At 46.0% G+C, this 20,435-nt stretch overlaps 1 protein-coding gene across 2 annotated transcripts in view; it reads right to left on the reverse strand.

Annotated features, from left to right (window-relative positions):
• The window catches only part of MTERF4 (mitochondrial transcription termination factor 4), a 178,389-nt gene extending 160,406 nt beyond the window's left edge, over positions 1-17,983 (reverse strand). The window contains exon 1 of one of the 2 annotated variants that reach the window (XM_085634138.1): positions 17,806-17,983. The gene's annotated coding sequence lies outside the window, so the exon portion shown is untranslated. The remainder of the gene's footprint in view (positions 1-17,805) is intronic. The other variant, XM_085634139.1, reaches the window with a different exon arrangement.
• Positions 17,984-20,435: the final 2,452 nt, after the last annotated feature.

The raw sequence follows: 20,435 nt of genomic DNA on the forward strand, positions 1-20,435 counted from the left end.
CCTTCCAGAACAAAATCCACGAACTGAAAACCTTCAGGAAATTCGCTGAGGACAAACTGGATGACTATGAGGGGCGCACAAGATGAAACAACGTTCGTATTATTGGGGTGCCGGAGAAAGCGGAGGGGCAAGCAGCGGATCTCTTCGTAGAAGATCTCATACTCAACCACCTACAACCCAAGGGCCTGTCACAATTCTTTGTGGTTGAAAGAGCCCACAAGGTCCCGGGGGGAGGGTCCGAAACCTGGCACCCTTCCGCACCCTATACTGGCCAGACTGCTTAACTTCCGTGACGTGATATTACAGCAAGCCAGGGTGACCCCACCGATCAAATATGAAAATGTCGTTGTATCCTTCTTCCCCGATTTCACCTAGGCGGTTAAAAAACAAACGCGCTCCTTTCTTGTCGTCAAGAAGAAACTCAGAGACAAAGTCCTAAAGTATGGGATACTCTTCCCGGCTCGCCTCCGGGTGGAGACAGATGGAAAAACCTGTTTTTTTGACCATCCGGAAGCAGTGGCAGACTGGCTGGAGAGACGCAAAGGAACATAATGCTCGCTGATTTTTACGGAACTCAGACTGCTACATATTCCCAGCCCGAAGGGCCACAGATTTCGCTTCGCCCTTTAGCCAGACCTGATCCACCAAGTGGTTGGGGGTAACCAAGGCGCCCAAGCGGACTTGGGCTGGTTGGATTGGTACACGTCTCCTGTCACTATTGACACTGGTGCCTGCCCCATCCGGGTAAAAATTTTGATCCAAGAAATGTGTGGTCGGGCTGGAGGACGGAGCATCTTCCCCCATATTTAGCTACTGTTACTTTACAAGTTGGGCGACAGGCACTCTGCATTGTTGATTTCATGGGCAGTTCTATGCCCAGAGTGCCCTCTCCAGGGCAGTTATCCATTTGTGGATGTCATCCCCACTTTGGTAGGGAGGGACAATCTTGTTCAGGTTCCTATGGTCATGAGTATGTTCTCTCTAGCCCCAACTGTCTAGAAGCTTTCTGAAGCTCCAGGGATTCCCTGTCTAAGGCTAATTGCTCTTTCTTGATTCTGAGCTTAGCTCTCTCAAAGTCAAGCAGTTGGCACTTCATCTCATAAGAGGACTCCCTTTTTTTGAGAAACAGAAGTCCTATGAGAAACAGAGGTTCCTCCAGATGTACCAGAATGATTAGATTCCTGGGAAGGAGCTCTGGATCTTCTAGGTAAACTGGTAACCCTTCCAGGTGGGATAGAGAGAGGACCCCTTGGGTCTTCTCCCCCACCCTCAGGAAAGATTGGATTGTCCAGGTTAGAATCATCTTGATCCTCCTGGTCAGCATCCGATTCTACTTCCTGGCCTGTCCTCTTCTGCTGCCCCACCCAACTTGCCTGCCTCATCAGACCCTGGGGTCTTTCTGAGGTCATCTAAAAGCAAAGCCTCTATGAGACGTTGAGTTCTAGGGTTTTTCCCTGTCTTCAATTTTCTTGATGCACACATATTTCTCAATTACTGGAATGAGAGATGGTCATACTTATTCAGCAAGGAGCCACTGGCTTCTGTTCTTGAAGACATACTAGTGTTGTGAGGTGCTGCACCTACCTAACCTAGTGGGAACTACTAAACTCTCCTGAGTTGGAAAAAGGGTGTGCTAGGCCCTTGACACCCAACTCTAAGTTCAGTAGAACTTACTTTATTCTAGACTTGATTGTATGTACCTATAGTGGATTCGGTTAGTCACTAAATGAGATTATCAGTTAAAGCAATAGCAAGCTTGAATCCCAACTGCTGCACAATACTGAGAAGTTGGCCTGGTATATGCTGTCCACTAGATATAGTGGCCAACTTGCACCAGTCCAAACGACCCTTATTGATGATTAGGTTATAGACAATCTTTATTGAAAGCTATCCTAGTAGTAGCTATGGAGAGCAGCCTTCAGGCTAAGTCTCGAAGGAATGTAAAGCAGCTTGGTTTACAAGATTATAACCTCTTGAATGACCAAATGAAAGGAGAACCACACAAGGTATATATAAAAAATATATGTATGTATTACTAAACACTCTCTACTAACCTCTTTATGAGATTTGAAGACAAAGTACACAATATTAAAGCACTAGAACGACAGCAAATAGCACAATATACAATGGGCCCCAGGGGGAGACCAAACCATATATTAAGAAAGTGGTATAAGACCCACGACTTGACTAGACACAGTGCCTAGAGCACGTAGAATTGCTGGGACCCCAAGGTAGTGGCACAGGGGACCCACGGGGGACGCGTGCAGTGTAAGAACACAGCCGCAGGCTCCGTACAATCCTATGGGAAAGTCGCAGTTGGAATTTTAAAGATTAAGGACACTTAGGAGAGGACTTTGAGCAAACCCTTTCAAACTTAGAAGGTTCTAAGGCCAGCACCCATGTGGGCACCGGAGTGCTCATGTTACCTAACCCAGGGAAGCCGGGTGCATAGGTGTCATATGGTGTCGGGAATCTTCGTCGTTTTCTATGGCAAGATGCTGCAAAGTGCTGCTGCCGTGAAGAGAAGTGTCCAGTGTGATCCAAGCCTGGATCGGACATGTGGAGAACCTGAAAGCAGAGGGGACAGAGTCTGGGTCACTTCAGGGTGACCAGGGGCACGGTAGACCAATGCCCACCTATGTCAGATGTTTCAGGTGCGAAGAGGTGAAGCTTGACTCCACTTTTACGGGGACCAGGAGACATCGACGACAACCACAGTCTGCATGCGAGCTGTCCCACGAAGGATGTCACGTGCTGGGGGGTCGGTGTCCGGACTGGAGACCAACAAGCCTTGGCAACGGCAACCCACGCGGTGGGAGTAAAAAGGGTTCGGTGAGGACCAGCAAGGTCCTGTGGACTCCCCAAGCGATGGAGAGTCAGGGCACGTCTGGAGCAACCAGGAAAACCCACTGAAAGTTAAAGTACCCTTCTCAGGAACCCACAAGTCGACAGACAAGGGATCGCAAAGGGACTTCGAGAGGAATCACTAAATACCAGGCCACGGGACACTCGTGGAGTGTAGGCCAGCAATCTTCAGTGGAATCACTGCTCGGGGTCTGGACTACAAGTAGCCCAAAGCACAGCCTCAGGGATCGCCAAAAAGCATATGCTGCTACAAATGTGCACGGTGTCCAGCGGTTCGCATTGCAGAGTCCCCACGAGGGCTTTGGATTTCAGGGTTGCCAAGAGCACGGATCGGCCTTGGGGAAGCTTGGAAACTCACCTTCTGTGTTGCAAACTCTTCTGAGTCCTTCAGGAGCTGCGTGGTTGCAAACTGGACAGATACATCTTTGGTACCTGCCTTGCAGGGGAGTAATTCCTTTACTCCAAGGGAGATTTTTCTGTCCTCCAACGTCGTGTAGATAGTTAAAGTTCTGGGATTCTGTAGCAGAGTTTCGTCCAGGTAAATTTAAAGTCCTGTAGACAGGGTTTCCTACTTTATACCCAAGGATGGGTTGGGACAAACTCTGGGGACCCACCTATGGGAGGGTCAGGACATAGGGGTGGCTACACCCATGTCCTTTGTCCAGTTTTGCGCCAGAGATGGTGCTGGTAGGCTTGCAACCGGTTTGAGCTGGACTATGCACAGGGACACCAAATGTGACACCAGTGCAGACATCAAAGCACTCTCGGAGTGCACCCACCCAGCCCCAATACACTAAAATCTGTCTTGAAGGTGGTCACACCTCCCTGTGACAGGAAACCTATTGTCCAGCTTCCCCTGCCGGAGTTTCGTCCAGAAGCAGGAGGGCAGACGCGTGTCTGTGGCTGGTAGCATCCATTTTGTGATGCCAGGGTTTTGCAAAGCTGGTACCGGGTATAACGGTGCTGTCATATTTCTCCCTCTAGTAGGGTGGAATCATACCTACCACACCAGTTACTGGTGTGGCGGTATGATCCCAAGGTGTTTGACACCAAACACAACATGTTTCCCTGCAGCCATTCCAAAGTTAGCATTTACCACGAGAATATAATGCACTTAAGAGTATATGGTCTGGCTGCATCACAAACAACCCCGGAATAGAGGTTCCGAAGGGTGCAGAGGAGCTCTGCTCATGCATGGGCACTCTCTCACATAAAAACCAGCACCCTGCCTTCAGTATTGATAAGGCCTGTCATAGGGGTGACTGATAGGTTTACATGTGCAGTGATATGGATATATATAGGTAACCTATATCTAAGTAAGGGGTGCATACACCCACTTGCACAGGCTGCTGTAGCAGACCTGTTGTGTCATTTTGAATGGTCTCCCAGGGGTGGCATAAAACATGCTGCAGCCCCTGAGAGGCCTCTGGGGTACCTATGCCCTGGGTATATAGTATACCATATACTAAGGACTTATAAGGGTGTCCCAGAATCCAATCTGTGGTGTACCTAAAGTACATGCAATCAATTTAGAGAGAAAGCAGCTAGGCTGGGGTCCTGGATATCAGGATCCCAGCCAGACTAAGTTGAAAAACAGTGAAGCATCAGCAAAAAGTGGGGGTAACTATAAGAAGCAGATCCTACTCTTCTACACCGATAGGCTGGCTCCTGCCGATCTGAGAAGACCCACTAGTTGACCACTAACAATTGTGATGCCAGTAAGTAGTACGCCCTAATATTTGGTACCACCAGCCCACCATAGTACACTCCTCTACAATTTGCCCAGTGCAATGCGTGAGACATCACCATTCAATAGCAGCAAACAAAGCTCACGGCCTATTTTGAAGGAGAAATCCACTAGGATCAGAGAAGGTGTATTTTGAAGCATGTATATAAAACGTGGGAGTGCCATCACTTTGCAGAGCGCACCCCTGCCCATTAGGGACAACGGCAGGATGCACCAATGTGTCAGATCACTGTGTAGTCTCTCCAGCAGGGGGAACAATGTCCTTCGAAAGAAGGTGTGCGGGCCTCTGGTAACATACATCTAGGAATATCAGAAGCCCCCAGTCTCCACCCGGGCCGTGCAGTCCGCAGGGAGCTGTGGCATCGGTCCAGACAAGAGGAAGATGGTGGACTTGGACCAGACAGATAGATGGGGATTAATCACAGACGGCTACAGAAGTCTGCTCAGTGTGTGGCCATCTTGGTCGGCAGGAAGCCACGCCCCTTATAAAAAGTATTTTTAAACAAGTACTCTACTGCACGCCTAGCCCATCAACACTGCTTCTAATTAATGTTTGAACTACGGCAGATTAGAACAGATGCATTCTTGCTCTACTAAAAAAACATATATATTAACCATCAAATAAGTGATATAATATGTTTTCTTGTACTGTTCACAATGTGAATGATATCACATGCATGTGCTTGACAGGCTAGATTCAAGGGATTTAGGACTAAGCATTACAAGTGATCAGGTGAACTGGCTGAGTAATGGAAGGTAATGGGGGGTTGTGTTTTAGGAGGGAAGCAACTAGAACAAGAGATTGTAGAAGCTCTCACAACATTGAAGTTAGACTGTGGAAAGTGTTGTTACTTTTCAAACAATAATAATCTTAACATACAGATAGAAACATACAAGGCCAACCCAACTGAGCTTTGAGCCAACTGACCTAAACTTTAACAATTAGTCTAATTAATAATATAATAATAATACTAAAGAGCATTTATAAAGCACATGGCTACCTCGGGCAAGGAGTCCCGGCGCTAGCGCGGCAGACAGCAGAGAAGTAGAACCCAAGCAGCTATTCCCTTTGGTTAAAGAGCAAGGTTTTCAGTGCCTTTTTGAAATCCTATTCCGAGTTCAACATGCGTAAGTGAAGAAGCAAGTCATTCCACAGTTTGGCAATCCCCACCGAGAAAGACCTACCCCCCTGCCTGGCTTTGGAGAAGCAGGGGACAGTAAGATAGCATAGGAGGCTGGATCGTAGGGTCCGCACAGGTAGCCGGGGCCCCTGCCTTGGTAGGCACGGAACGCAATAGTTAGGGCCTTATATTCAATCCTTTTGGCTACTGGGAGCCAGTGAAGTTGTTTGAGGTGCAGGGAGATGTGCTGGCGCAGCGGGAACTTGGGGATTAACTTCACTGCTGCATTCTGCACAATATGCAGCCTTTTGATCAAGAATCTATGTAATCTCAGATATAGGCCGTTTGCATAGTCGAAATGAGAGGTCACCAGGGCATGAACAGTGGTCCTTCGGCTTTCTTCCGGCAGGAAGCCCAGTAATTTTCTGATGGTTCTCATCTTTCCGAAGCAGGCTGCCGAAACTTGCTGGACTTGTGCCGACAGGGCTAAGTCCTTGTCCCACCTTACTCCAAGGTCTTTGACCGAGTCCTTAGGTACTGGTGGGGAGCAGAGTTCTCTGGGCCACCAAAGGCCTGAAAGAGGGTGGGGGGGGCTTGATTAACAAATAAGACCTCAGTCTTATCGGCATACAGTTTTAAGCTGTTTCCGTTCATCCAGCATGCTATGTATTGTAGACAGTCTTTAAAAGAATCAATAGCTGCAGCAGAGAGATCTTTGAAGGAAAACACCAGCTGGGTGTCATCCGCGTAGGAGATCACCTTGACTCCTCTCCTAGCAATGAGAGCTGCAAGTGGAGTCATGTAGATGTTAAACAGCAGCGGGCATAAGGCTGAGCCCTGAGGCACTCCGCATCTGAGCGGTTTTACTGAGGAGCTGAACGGGCGGAGAGGAACTTGCTGGCCACAGCCATTGAGATAGGAGGCAATCCACTCAAGTGCCGTCCCCTGAACACCTATCCGCTTAAGTCTTTCCAGCAAGATCACGTGCAACACAGTATTTAACGCCGCTGAAAGGTCCAGTAGCACCAGCAAGGCCTATGAGCCGCCGTCCACCGACAGACGTATAGAGTCTGCTACTTCAAGCAGTGCAGTTTCCTTGCTGTACCCTGTGAGCAAGCCAGATTGCGAGTCATGTAACAACTCATTGGCTTCTACATAGTTGGCTAGTTGTAAATGGGCCAGCTTCTCTAGCACCTTGGCTGGTGCAGACAGTAAGGAAAAAGGCATGAAGTTGCTTGGAATTTCTGGGTAGGCGTTGGCCTTCTTCAGGATAGGTAATAGGTAAGCATGTTTCCACACAGCAGGGTAGATTCCAGACGTAAGTGATATATTGCAGATATGATTAAGGACTGGGTTAAGCCACTCGGCCAGCAGCTTTAACTGCCAAGTCGGGCAGGGATCCCCAGTCGACCCAGATTTGCATTTCCGCAGTTCAGCCAGAGGCACCTCAGTGGGAATCGGGAGAAATTATGTAAATACAGGCTGGTTATTGGGGGTGGGGTGTCTACTGTTGCTCTGGGTTCAGAAGCCGGGGGGGCAAGAGGAATAGAGCTGCATTATCTTTTCTTCGAAGTAATTCGAAAGGCTACTGGGATGGTCGGAGGCTGTGCTCTAATGCTGCTGGATTAGTGAAGGATTTCACTATCCTAAAAACTTCCCTGGAGAAGCTTTTAGCGCTGGCAATAAGGTCAGCTAGGAATTCCCTTCTCTTGAAGTTGAGTAATTTATGGTAATCTTTCAAGAAGTTTTTATAGATGTTTTTGGCGTCTCACGAGTAGTACTTTCGTCATTCGCGTTACAGCCTTTTACACTTGCTCTTTTCACGTCTGACTTCCTCTGAGAACCATGGGGCAGATCTGGAAAGGCTAACAAATTTCAGAGGGGCAAGTTTGTCAAGCGCAGCCGTCAGCCATGCGTTAAAATGCATGGCGTTGTGGTCGGGATTGTCCATGAGGTGAGGCCTTGAGCCATCCAGCACCGGACCTAGGATCTTAGCGATGATCCTACCCCAGTTCCTTTTGACTTCAATGGATTGAGTAGTGGCCGTTGGTCTGGTCTTCAGGTAAAGCTGGAAAGGGGCCAGACAGTGGCCCAACCAGATAATATGCAGCGGTTTATCGACCCTCAGCTCCTGCATGTTCGTGCAGATGAGGTCCAGTGGGTGGCCATCCTTATGGGTGGGGAATGAGACCAGCTGGACAAGATTGAAACCCGCAAGAGTTGTTATGAAATTTGCACTATGGGTGCATTGGGGGTTGTCGACATGCAGGTTGAGATCCCCTAGGACAGTAAAGTTCGCGTAGAGTGGATATCTTGGCAATGTAATCTGCCAGCATCAGCGTGACACTATGGCAGCAGTCTGGCAGCCAGTAAATAGAAGCACCAAGCCTAAGGTCTAATCCCAGGATGGCCCATCTACTGTAGTCAGAACATTAATGATATGCCCGTAAAGTATGTCTTCGTATTTTATTTCTCACCATGGCAGAGTGGTCTCCTGTGGCAGAATGGTGTCCTGTGTTTGATTATGATGTAGATGCTCATACTTACAGAGTATTTCAAAAGGAAATAAAGTTGGATATGGAAAATCATGTTTGCTTACTTCTGTGTCTGTGGCGACAGGCCTTTTTACACATCTATTTATTGATTACCCCTCTGTTAGACCTGGCACTATTGGCGTGGGTCTCCTTTCCATTCTGTTGCCTCCTGTGTGTTTGCTGGTCTAGATGCTTTGGGCACTTTGCCACTGCTGTTCAGTGCCAAAGTGCAAGTGCTCCCTTTTGTAAATTGTTGTTATGGATTAGTGATTCCATGATTGGCTATTTGATTTACTTGTCAGACCCTAGTACAGTGCACCATGTGTGTCCAGGGCCAGTAAATCAAGTGCTGCTGGTGGACTTGCAGCACTGATTGTGCCACCCACAAAAGCAGCTTGTAAAATGTGGCTCAGGCCTCCCATTGCAGAGCCTGTGTGCAGTCTGGGACTGCCATGTCGACTTGGCAGGTGCACCCACCTGCCAGTCCCAAAACCTTCCCTTTTCTACATGTTAGTCACCCCTATGGGTAAGGTGCATTGTATGTGAAAGGTAGGACATGCCCTGATGAGTGTGGCATGTCCTGATAGTGAAATACTGCCAATTTTGTTTTTCACTATTGCAAGGACATCTGTTCCCATAGGCCAGAATGGAGAGTTAGTTTATAACATCTTATAAACATAACTGACCCCAGAAACAAGATGAGAAAATAAAGTTTAGTATGCCTGAACTCAGAATGTTAAGAGGCATCTTTTAGTTAGGGTGATTTTTACATTCTGTGTTTGAAAATACCACTTTTAGAAAGTGGGTATATTCTTGCCTAACCATCCAGTGCGCCTCTGCTAGGTTTGTGTATTGCATGGCTGGCTTTTGGATGACAGGGGGCTGTGGCTTCAGAAGTCTGATGAATCAGGGCTGGGCTGAATAGACCTGGGTTGCATATGGAGTAGGGGGGAGGAGATTTCCTTTTCACCTGAATTGGTCTGGTCTGCCTTCAACAATGCTGTCTCCACCTCCTGCCAGGAAGCTGCACCACTGAAGACAGAACTGGTTTTGGCTGGGTACAGACACTCTCTGCCTTCAGAGAACAAAGGATTTTGTGGTATAAATATTGGGGCCTAGACACCAGAACTTTAGGTCACTTCTGGGAAATCAAGAGGAAACCTTTGCCAAGAAGAGCCGGATAAGCTGAGGAGGAATACTGCCCCTGTGCCTGTTTACTGCCTGGGGTTGGCCTGCAGTGGCTGCTTGCTGCCAAGGAAAGGATAGGAAGGACTTTGCCTTTTTGCTTTGTCACCAGCTTGAAGAAAATATCTCCAAGGGCTTGAAACAGAGCTTGCCTCCTGTTCTGAAGTCGCAGGAACACAAAGACTTCACCCCTTCTGTTTGCCTGCATCTAGAACTGATGTTTTAGCTGCTACAGAAGGAAATTGCAACACCAACGCGCAACGCCGTAATCTGCACCTAAGCCGTGAGCGCTGCTCAGACTTGCGAAGTAGACCCAACACCGGCCGCCGTGCTGCATTGACTCCGAAGCTGACTTCATCATCTCAAAGCCGATACAAGACGTGGGTGACCCCCCAAATATATCGACATAGCGACATCGTAAAGAACAGTGGTTTCGGCACCATCGTGACATCACCTACCCGACGCAGTAAGGAACCGTCGTCTCACCTCCCCTGCGCTGCAGTAAGAAACAGAGTCTACACCTCCGCTGGGGTCGTAAGGAATCGACGCAGCACCAACGAAGCCGCACTTCCCCGACGCAGTCTTTGTTTTTCATCGCTTTTCCAAGGTACTGTTCTTTGTGGGTCTGTTTGACTTTGGGGCTGACGCCACGCACCTCCTGGTCAGCGCCGTACTTCGGGATTTCTTCTGTCATGGCGTCGTAATAACTCCAAGTGGAATTATTTGTTACTAGAGACTGCACTTAAGTGAATAACTTATTTTTAAGGATATTTTGATTACTGTATTGTGGACTTTTGTCGTTTGGGCTTGTTTTAAGTTTAGATAAAGATTACAAATTTTTCTAAACTGGTGTGGTGTCCATTTGTAGTGTTTTCACTGTGTTACTGTGTGTGTTCACAAATGCTTTACACACTGCTTCCGAGATAAGTTGGTCTGCTCGTGCCAAGCTACCAAGGGAGTAAACAGGGGTTATTTTAGGAGTGTATCCACCTTACCCTGACTAGAAGCAAGGACCCTACTTGGACATAGACACCTACCTCTGCCAACTAGAGACCCCCATTTCTAACACCCTCTATTACAACATTTCTTTCCCACTGCTTGCAGCAATATGATATTGTCACCAGTCTTTAATGGGGCAGTTGATGCATCAGTTTCTATTCAGTCAAATATATGGACTATAACAGGAATTCTTTAAAATCAAACAACAATTGAGTTTCTGTTTTGCTAATTCCAGCTTTCCATTACATTTACTGCAGAATTTGGTTAAGAGTTAAGAACGGTTATGCTTATTCTCAGAAAACTACACAACAAACAAATGAATTACAGTGGTAATTATTGTGCATTATCAAACTTTACGTTCTGAGGTGACCAAGCCGTTATTTACATTTCAATTACATTTGTAATTAAAATCAATTGAAAAATCTTTCATGAGAAAAGCATCGCATTTGTCAGAGAAGCGTACATTACTAATAAGAGATGTTACAAAATGGTTAGAAACTTGCACCTGCCTAGTACAAAAGACAAAAATGTCCCCTGCCAGGTATATGGGTGTGTTCCTCTGCCTCGTGTACTCCACTGCGTATGTATCTGATGTTCTGACCTATTTTGGTCCTGGTGTCAAGTTAATCTAACCACAGAAGCCCAAGCCTGTCCCCGACTATGCAATGTTCTGGACCTCTCGTATATCCTGGAGCGGTGCACGAACCGTACCCTCATAATAGACTGAGAACTACTACACCTGTGCTGGGTGCCGCACATTAAGCAGTTGTGACACCATTGCACGTTTCTTACATTGCCAGTGTGACCAGAGATTTGTATCTATGTTACTAAGAGTACAGCCTACATGTTCCTCTTGTGTAAAGTTCCAATGTTATATGATTGCCCAGACCTTTGCACTGACATTCTGTGTGTATGTCAAGTTCATATGTAGAATGTGTGTAGCACATCAAACCCTGTGTGAGTGAGTCTAAGTAGTGAAGTCAGTGGGCTGCATTTTGAAAACCTCTGTTCTGGCACGGCACATGATAAAGGAAAATAAATACTACCCACCCCCTAGAAAGTAGAAGTGTACTGCTTGCATTCTTCCAGTAGCTGGAGAGTGGATATCAAGACACTTAAGTGAGGAAGATAGAGGCAGGGCTACATTTAAAAATTCCATGATGCCTTTTGTTTTTTCTTGAGTACTGCCATTTGGTTAATGGTACTGGTGTGTGCTGTGGGACAGCAGTTTCGGTTGTGCAAGGTGAAAATATTTGTAGGACAGGTCTGGCCTTTTGTCTGTCTCGAACTACTGCTTCAGGGAAGTTGATGACGGCCAGGTGAAGTAACTTCACACTTCATTATAACCATGGTTGGAGCGCTCCAGTTTGGAGACAGCCTCAGTACTACCAATTGTAAGAAACATCACTCCTTCTGCAGGTGGAGAGACTGTCCAAGAAGAAAAGCCTAGCATTTCCCTAGGCAGAATGACACCTAGAGAAAGATTACTGCCTAAGAACAAAGCCAGAAGCAACCCGGGCTGCATGGGGTCTGACAGTATCCTCAGAAGGTTCCTGGCGGGAACTGCAGAAAGCTAACATGTCCCCATTCAGGCTGCAACTGTCATGGAGATTGTGTCAGCCTGGTCCGGGCTGCAACTTCTGTGGTGACTGCATTGGCCTTTTCAGAGTTGTCACATGCAGTAGAAGCACTGGGGGTGCTGATCGACAGTGGACTGAACCTGTACACCCATGTGAGAAGAGATGCTTGCTGTACCTGCACTCCTAGGAGGAATCCAAGCACTGCCTCCAACCACTGTGGGCATCCTTCTCCTGTGGTGAGGGAGGGGGCTAATTTATGAGATCCATGCTAGTCAAGTGTAAGAGACTAACTTCTTACCCACTAAATCACCAGTAGTATGAACACGATAAAAATGAACTGGTTGCGAATTTTAGTTGTAGGACACCAGCGTCTGTTTTGAGACTGATTCAAGTTTCTTCCATAATTCATGAGGGTCAAGTTTATCAACGGTAACTGGGGTGGGAGATAGCACAAGGAGAAATCAGTAGCTGTAGCACCAAAATGGAGGAGTATGATCACTGACTAGATCGAATTGGGTAGTATTTAGTACTACTAAGATAAAAAAGTGCCTCCTTTTATAAACAAGCATTGGCATAGCCAATAGGTCTCGCCTTTGGGACCTTATAAGTGTTTAGCCATGCAACAGTTGCATAACTAAATACTTATAAGGTCCCAAAAGCGAGACCTATTGGCTATGCAAAGCGGCCCTGCGGCCGCGAAAATGAAAGTGATCGCGATCGCGATCAAACATCAAAGAGGCCGTGCGGCCGCGAAACCGTAAGTAATGGCGGTAAAGTACGGCGCGCGCGCCCACGCACATGCCCTGTGGCTCTAGGCTGGCCTGGTAGCACTTTTTGGAGCCCTCTCAATAAGTCTCGCCAGACCAGCGCATGCGCTGGGTCAGGCGAGACCTAAAAAGACTAACACTGGGCTAAACACTGGAGCTATTGTATCTGTGAACTGATTGCCAACTTCTGAGCATGAGCATCCCACCCTACCTCCCTAGAAGCCTCCACATGTGCGCCCACGCTACCCTGAGAGTCAAGTACTGAAAGGGTTGTTCTTGGCCCAATTTGCAGGATGGACCCCACACACAAATTACCTCAACCCCTCACAGTTGCGACCCTCTCTGCCTTGTGCACCCATGAACAACATTTGAAAACTACAAAACCAAATTAGCAGTCTGTAGTCAAAGACAAATTGTGTTCTCTTGGTGAGCCACTGCTTACGATTGTTTGGCTTTCTTGTCAATGTCATGTGCTTGCTACTCATTTGATGGCTTTGCTTCCACGTTTAGAAATTGCTCCTTCCCAGAAGCATAGCTTCTTTGCCGTCCTTTTAATTGGATGACTTGTATCTTTCCACTGCTTACCTTGAGGAAACTGCTGTTTTATAACAGCACTCAATGGGAGCGTATGTGTGGTCTTGCTGTATTTTCTATGTACTGCTTCTCCCATTCAAATCCTTACAGGTGCCTTTCAATAACACCTCAATCCTCACCTCCAATTCCTTTATTGCTTTGGTTTTTGTCTTTATTTTTCACTCTAGATCCCAGCGTTTGTACTCAGCCAGATGGGCTGCAAGATAGATCTAGCATTTGAAGTGCATTAAACAAAAAGTATGGGAAGTGTCATTTTGAGACCAATGGGGCAGGGTCAGTTAGCGTGGGGGCCGGATCAAAGGCGCAGCTAAAAAGAACAAAATATTCTGTAATTTTTTTGTTTGTCTTTCACCTTTAAGTGGCTGCATTTAAATAACTCACCTTAAATGAAAGATAAAGTGAGTTACACTAATCAGTGAGAAATGCACTTTTTTATATTGTGAAACCTCTATTGGTTAATGCGATCACTGCATATATACATGTCTGTAAATGGAGAGCAGGGCCGGCCCTAAATCGGATTGACCAGGACAGAGCCCTGGGCATAAATAAAATGTGGTGGTTGTTGTGGGGGTGGTTGCAGTGTGATGGCAGGTGAGAGAAAGATGGGGGGAGGGCAAGGGGTTGATGGGGTGCTAACAATTATACTGAGGTACATTAAGGGCTGATTACAAAGTCTATAACGGGACCCGACAGAGCCCAAGTGGGATGGACGAGCTGCTGTTTGCATGACGTTATGTCAGGAAGCTCCTTGCAGTCCCATTCCGAATATTTAGCACTTCGGGCCTGGGCCCAACTTGCCCATACCAAAGGCCTGCCCTACCAGAGAGCCACATAATTGGATTCTGGTTGGTGCAGTGGGGAATACTGACTTGTATATTTTTCCTGTAACAAGATCCCAATCTGTAACAGAAAGCACTGTGACTATGTACTGAATTACACACAGCATAAGACAGGCTACCACAAAGTGCACAAAAAGATTTAGGTTCAAGATTTTTTTTTAAAAAGCTTCCCGAATATAGATCTGAATAATATGCAGACTGCACCTAGTGCAAACATTTTGTATAACTGTCCATTAAAAGGTCACACTCCACATCACATCAGGCGGCCTTACAATACCACAAAACAACACTCTTTAATTAACTCCATCAATTAAAGCCAACACCTGCTTTCAAACAGCCTTTACATTTACAGATTAACCAAATGCGTAAATGTACGTCTTTAAGGCAGCAGACACCATAGCAAGAAGGCTTGTCAGCTGTCTGTCCCTCCCTAGAATGACGACAGCACAAGATATTCTTTCCCCTCCCACTTCAGCGGAGGCAACTCAAATGTCGGAATTAACCACCCCTGGACAGCTGCCTTGTAATATAAAGTAAGGGCAGGGCTTTAAGTGGGCCGGGTCTCACAGGTGCGGAGCACCGGCAGTTTTTTAGGTCTCGGCTCGAAGGCTGCGCTTGCGCAGTCTCGATCCGAGATTTAATGACTTGGAGAAGAGGGGCTTGAACCCGCCCCTCTTCTCCCCTGTTCTCCATTGGCTGGACTCTTGAATGCTGGCCAGCCATTGGAGAAGAGGTCCGTCATTCCGATTAGGCCCCGTCCTTTTCGGATCGGGGGCGTGTTTTTTTCAAGAAGTCTAATTATCTCCTCCAGCCAATGGCAAGAGGAGATAAAAGCAAAACACGCCCCCGAATCCGAAAACGCCACTGCGTTTCTCCGAGGCATTTCTGCTCTGCCTCGGAGAAAGGCAGTGGTGTGCTTGCCTTTTGCTCTGCCTTGTTCAACGGTGTCTCAACGGTGAACTCTTCAAAAGCTGTTTACGAGAATTACTTCTCTGAAACTCCCAGTATATTTCAAATACTCCTTTACCTATACGGAATATGTATACAATAAGAGTACATTCTTTTTAAAGGATAATTAGCCTGTGTGTGTTGTGAAAAGTCAAACATGATTTCAGTTTCATTTATCCCAGATTTGACAATGAACAAGCCGGGGTTCTCCATTTTCAAATACTACATGTTGAAAGCGTTTTTTCGTTCAATTCTTTATTCTCATTTTTGTAGGTATGATTGTTTTTGTTTTTTAAACTATGTCTCCAGATAATTTAAAGCCACTCGTGTTGTTTGTGCAATAAAAATAATATGTCCATGAGTTATTTTTTCAAACTTAAAAGGGTATCGTTATATGTGCCTGTTAAAAGCACACCTTTAAGCAATGAGCCACAGGTGTGTGTTTTTTGTTTGTCGCAGTTTTATGTTGCGCGAACTCGACTCGAAGTTCTTGGAGTACTTTACATGAGCACCAGTTACATTACATACATTTTTTAGACACTGGGAGATTTAAGTGATTTACTCAGAATCACAGGATCTTGAGGTGACGCCGAGACTCGAACTGAGTTGTTCCCCAGCTTCCAAGTCTGCAGCTCTGGCCCTAACGGAACAGCCCCCTATTAACCTTATAAACATAGATTATTTCTTTGTAACTTTGAATTTGTATTGTACGGTGAAGTGACTTTGTTATGTTTTATTTTTGTTTTCAATTTTTATTTTTTCAGCATATGCTTGCAATTCCCCCCCAAATGTAATAATAATAACCACCATCACCCCAGCAGCAGACCAAGACCATTGTCTTTGCCAATGTTTGTTTTGTTTGTAGATTTTCCGGAAGTCTCAGTGCAGCGAGTTCGCGTGGAATAAAGACTGTTTGTTATGTCTCCAGTGCGAGAGGGGTGTTTCGAAAATGATAGTCCTGGGTCTCCCGTGTACGAGGCTGTAACTAAACTTCAAGCCACAATAATATGCAATGCCTCCTGCTGGGTTTACACGTCACAGCAGCCCAGGGAAGGCCGCCTGGAATGTGTAAGGTGCTCCTCGTTGTGTTTTATTGGGTCGGGCGAACGTGACCCCGGGTGTGCCCCCCTTGGAAGCAGTGACACGGTGAATCGACGTGTCGGCGCGGGGGGGAGGGGGGGGTCTGGTTTGCAAGTGAAAAGAACATGCGCCTTTGCTGTTGTTGTCGTTACTGTAGGCGCTGTACAGTCACACACGTACACAAATGTATGTGCTTAATGAGCACAAGGTTCTCACCACTTTCGTGTCTGTAAGCATTGAGCAGTGTGTATCACGAAGAAGTGTGGAGTATAGACTGGAGTCCTGGTCTGTTTTATGAAGAAAAACAATTATATGTTTCTTTGAAAAAATCTTCCCCCAAGTTTAATTTTACACACTTTTCATTTCGGTAGCGAGGAGATGTATTTTGGAATAAACTGTTTACAGTTGACATTGTAAATAACAATGCCGTTTCTTTAAATGTTTTAAAAACAAAAACATAAACAAAAATAATGTCATGAGCAATGCCAATAGCTCTAACTTTAACAATGCCGAGACCATTGCATTGTAAATGCTTGTTTTAAGGGGTCCTCGAAACGGGTCGCTATCGGGCTCTATTTTGTGCCCTGGCTGCACTGTCCGGACTGCAGTGTCAGCAGGCACATCGATGTACACTGCTCACTAGTGGAGGTTACGGCAGGACGTCATGCCAGGTGAGCGTTGTAGGACAAGGGAAATCATTAAAAGAGTCATTTTCTCTCTGGATTTCCCTTCTCTTTTTGAAACTCAGGAGCAGCATAACGGTCGTGGGGTCACCAGGGCTTTAAGTGGAAGCATTTTCAATATTATAAGTAAGTCATAGTTACTGCTTATTTATCTTATGCAACTAACTCATCTATACCGACCAACGTCAACTAACCTAGACTTCTATATCCTAGCGGACTCCCCTCTCATTTGACCATCAAGGATAGGTGGTTACTTGAATGTGTTTTTCTCCCTCCCCTTCAATGTTTGTCTAATTATTATGTTTTACTTATATCTTTTTGCTTCCTTAGGTCCTACTATGTAATGCAACTCTTTTTCTCTCCAGTGTGTATGTAAAGCGCTCTGATACCCGCGGGTCAAGCTAGCGCTTTATAAAACTTTTAAAAAAAAATCTGGATGCAACGACGGAAACAGCAAAACACAGCACACTGCTAAGCAAATATTTTTAAGCCACGCCCTCACATAGACCACAACCCTTTGAAAGACCCTCCCACGTTTTTCATCCCATTTAAAGCCCGGAGTAAGGGGAACCGTTTTTGCAAATTTACAAAGTATGGGCACCTCGTGCCGCTCAGATCCCGCCCATTTCGACTTCTGGATAGACCCAACAAAAGGTAGCTGGGAGACAAACGTACGACGGAGATCGGAAGGTAAGGGGGACAAACGATTAGGACCCAAGTATCACCACACGAGTTTTCCGCAGTCCTTTTCCTTCGGTCGGCCACAGAATGGTTGCTGTGTACTTTAGCATTGTTCTTTTTGCAGTGCATTTATCATTATCTGACATTATTTCAGCAGTGCGTTGAGTTGCCATTAACTTTACCTTCTGCTAGATTAGTGAGGACTCCTCTGGAAAAGGCTCAACACACTTCCCTTTCTCCCCCACTGCAGCCATTCGTATTCCTGTTGTGCAATATTTGGTATACTCTCGGGATGGTGTGTCCCTGCTCTTCGGAGGTCTTTCCTATTGGACAGCTCCGACTACTGCACAATGGCCCCGCCCACTGAAGAAGAGAGGTGAACCTTGGCGTCAGCAGACAGAAGCAGCAGCGCTCCGAGCTGAGCCGCTACTCGAATATGCAGCATCCATTGGTCCGCTAACAGGGACATTCAGAAAGGCTCTCAATAAAGTGCTTAACTGTAACTTTTGTTTATCCTGCCGTGGTGTCTGACTATTGCATGGAACAGCCTCAAGATGTTAATTTAGTTACTAAATATAAATAGGGTGACCAGCTTTTGTGAAGCAAAATCCGGGGCAGTTCAGACATAAAAGTAGGACTAAATCCTTTGATTTTGTAACATGCTCACTTGTAATTTTTCTCCTTATGTATCATTACTGCTCCTATTGTGAAGCGCTCTGACACCTTCGGGTAAAGTCCGCGCTATATAAAAACGCATTAAATAAATAAATAAGGTCTCGCCTACGCAGTGCGCATGCCGTCCAGCTCTTTTTCAAAGCACATACTCGTACTTGTGGCGGCATACAGCTTGTGGGAGTGCGCAGCGGTGCGCCACAAGCACGAGTATGTGCTTTTGAAAAAGAGCTGAATGTGCGTCCACGCGCGATAGCTTTTACTTTCCCGGCTGTGTCGGCCAATGCTTGTTTGTCTTATCGTCATTCCAAACAGAAAAAAAACATGAACTGTGTATGCATCTACGTGTGTATAACTATAGCCGTGTGCTACCATCCTGTGTGCCGTCATCACTGTAGCATCGCATGCTGCTGCAGAACGTCGCGTCTCTAAAACGCTAGCATTGATTGATACCCACACTGGTTTACTGCTCTGGGCGGAAGACCTCAAGCTGCCTTCGCCCCCTTTATTTCTCTAGAGGGTGTTACATGCTGCAGGGCAGCTTCCGGACACCTCTGCTCGCGGTGCTGAGGTCGTTACAATCGGCATGGCCAAAACATGGTGGCCATTTGCATTAGGGAATTAAATGGAACGTGGGCTATTTTACAAGGAGGGCATGGCAATTATGGTTTCTAACGGCTAGGGCGGTGACCTCGAGTCTGGGGAACTGGGTTCGAGGTCGGCAATGATGCTGAACATCCTGTGATTCTGGGCAAATCATTTAATCTCCCCGTGCCTAACAAAAATGAATGCGTGTCCTCCTGTAACGTAACTGGTGCTATGTAAAGCGCTCTGATACCCGATTCGGGTAAAGTTCGCGCTATATAAAACTGCCACAAAAAAAATAATAATGGTAGCCAATAGGGGCTCAAGTTACCTTCCTTTCCGACGTCTGTCACGCTTGCTGCTTTGGCTCATGCGTCATGTTAGAGCGTGCTACTACTCCCGACAGAAGTGGTGGAGAGGCCTGCTGCCGTGAGCATTAATTCGACCTATCACTTACGAACAGTTACTTACACTTTGTTTAATCGGTATTGGAAAGGACCACTCTAAATATTTACACTGGAAAGTTGCAGAGACAATGCTGGAACATTCTGCCCCAATCCCAAGAGGGGTAAAATCTCTACCTTTCAGGGGGCCTCTTAATGTCATCGAGGCGGCCAATCTCCGCAACGTAATAGGAAGGATGTGGGGGAAAGAAGGCGCTCTGCAGGAGGGATTGCAGCGTAAAGTGCATAATGCAAATATAGTTTTACATTTTACGGACCACGCACCTTGAGAAAGACAGAGTGTCCCTACATTGTGATAGAGCAAAGCAGTGACATGGGTGATAGTGAAGTATTCATGCATTCTGATCATTTAAATGTCCCACTGTTAGAGAGACACAGATAAAGGCAAGTGTAAATACTAATGGATGTGATGCCTATAAATAAAAAAGTTAGTATCAAATAGGAGAGACTAGACAAATAAGATTTTATTGAAGACCTTGTCATTAACAATCAGTCCGAAATTGCTGAATTGCTAAGGTCCTACGGGCTCATACAAATCCTGCAGAAGTCATACAAGTCCACTCCATCCTCAATAATTACATGGCAGCTGGCAAACCCATTGGAAACGGCAACAATTACAGGGATGGTGGCCTGCTGATGTCAGCAGACCACCATGTCTGTGACTGCTTTTTAAATAAATCAATATTTCGCTTGTTTGTAATGCAGCCCGTTTTCCTTAAAGGAAAATGGGCTGCATTATAACAATACAAATTAAAATAATTCTTTTCATTATTTAGGATTGGGCTGTGGTCCCTTGGGGACCCCCTCCTGTTTGTGAATGGGTTACCAGCTCCACTATGATGAGTAAATACTTTTATTGATTTGATTTAAATCATAAAAGAGCGGCTTAACCGCTAAAACACTTAAAATTCATATGCAAGAAGCGGATTGTTCAACAGGTTCTCATTAAATATATAATAAAAACTTTTAATTTTTTTAAAACAAGGTGCATTAGTGCCTTCAATCTTGTGATTTTGAGTCCAGCTGTTAAGTGCATTATTTTATAGGTAGAATGCAAATTAGTTGGCTGCATATTGTCACTATACTTGCTT

This window comes from Triturus cristatus, chromosome 11 (assembly GCF_964204655.1).
Source record: "Triturus cristatus chromosome 11, aTriCri1.1, whole genome shotgun sequence".
Lineage (NCBI taxonomy): Eukaryota > Metazoa > Chordata > Amphibia > Caudata > Salamandridae > Triturus > Triturus cristatus.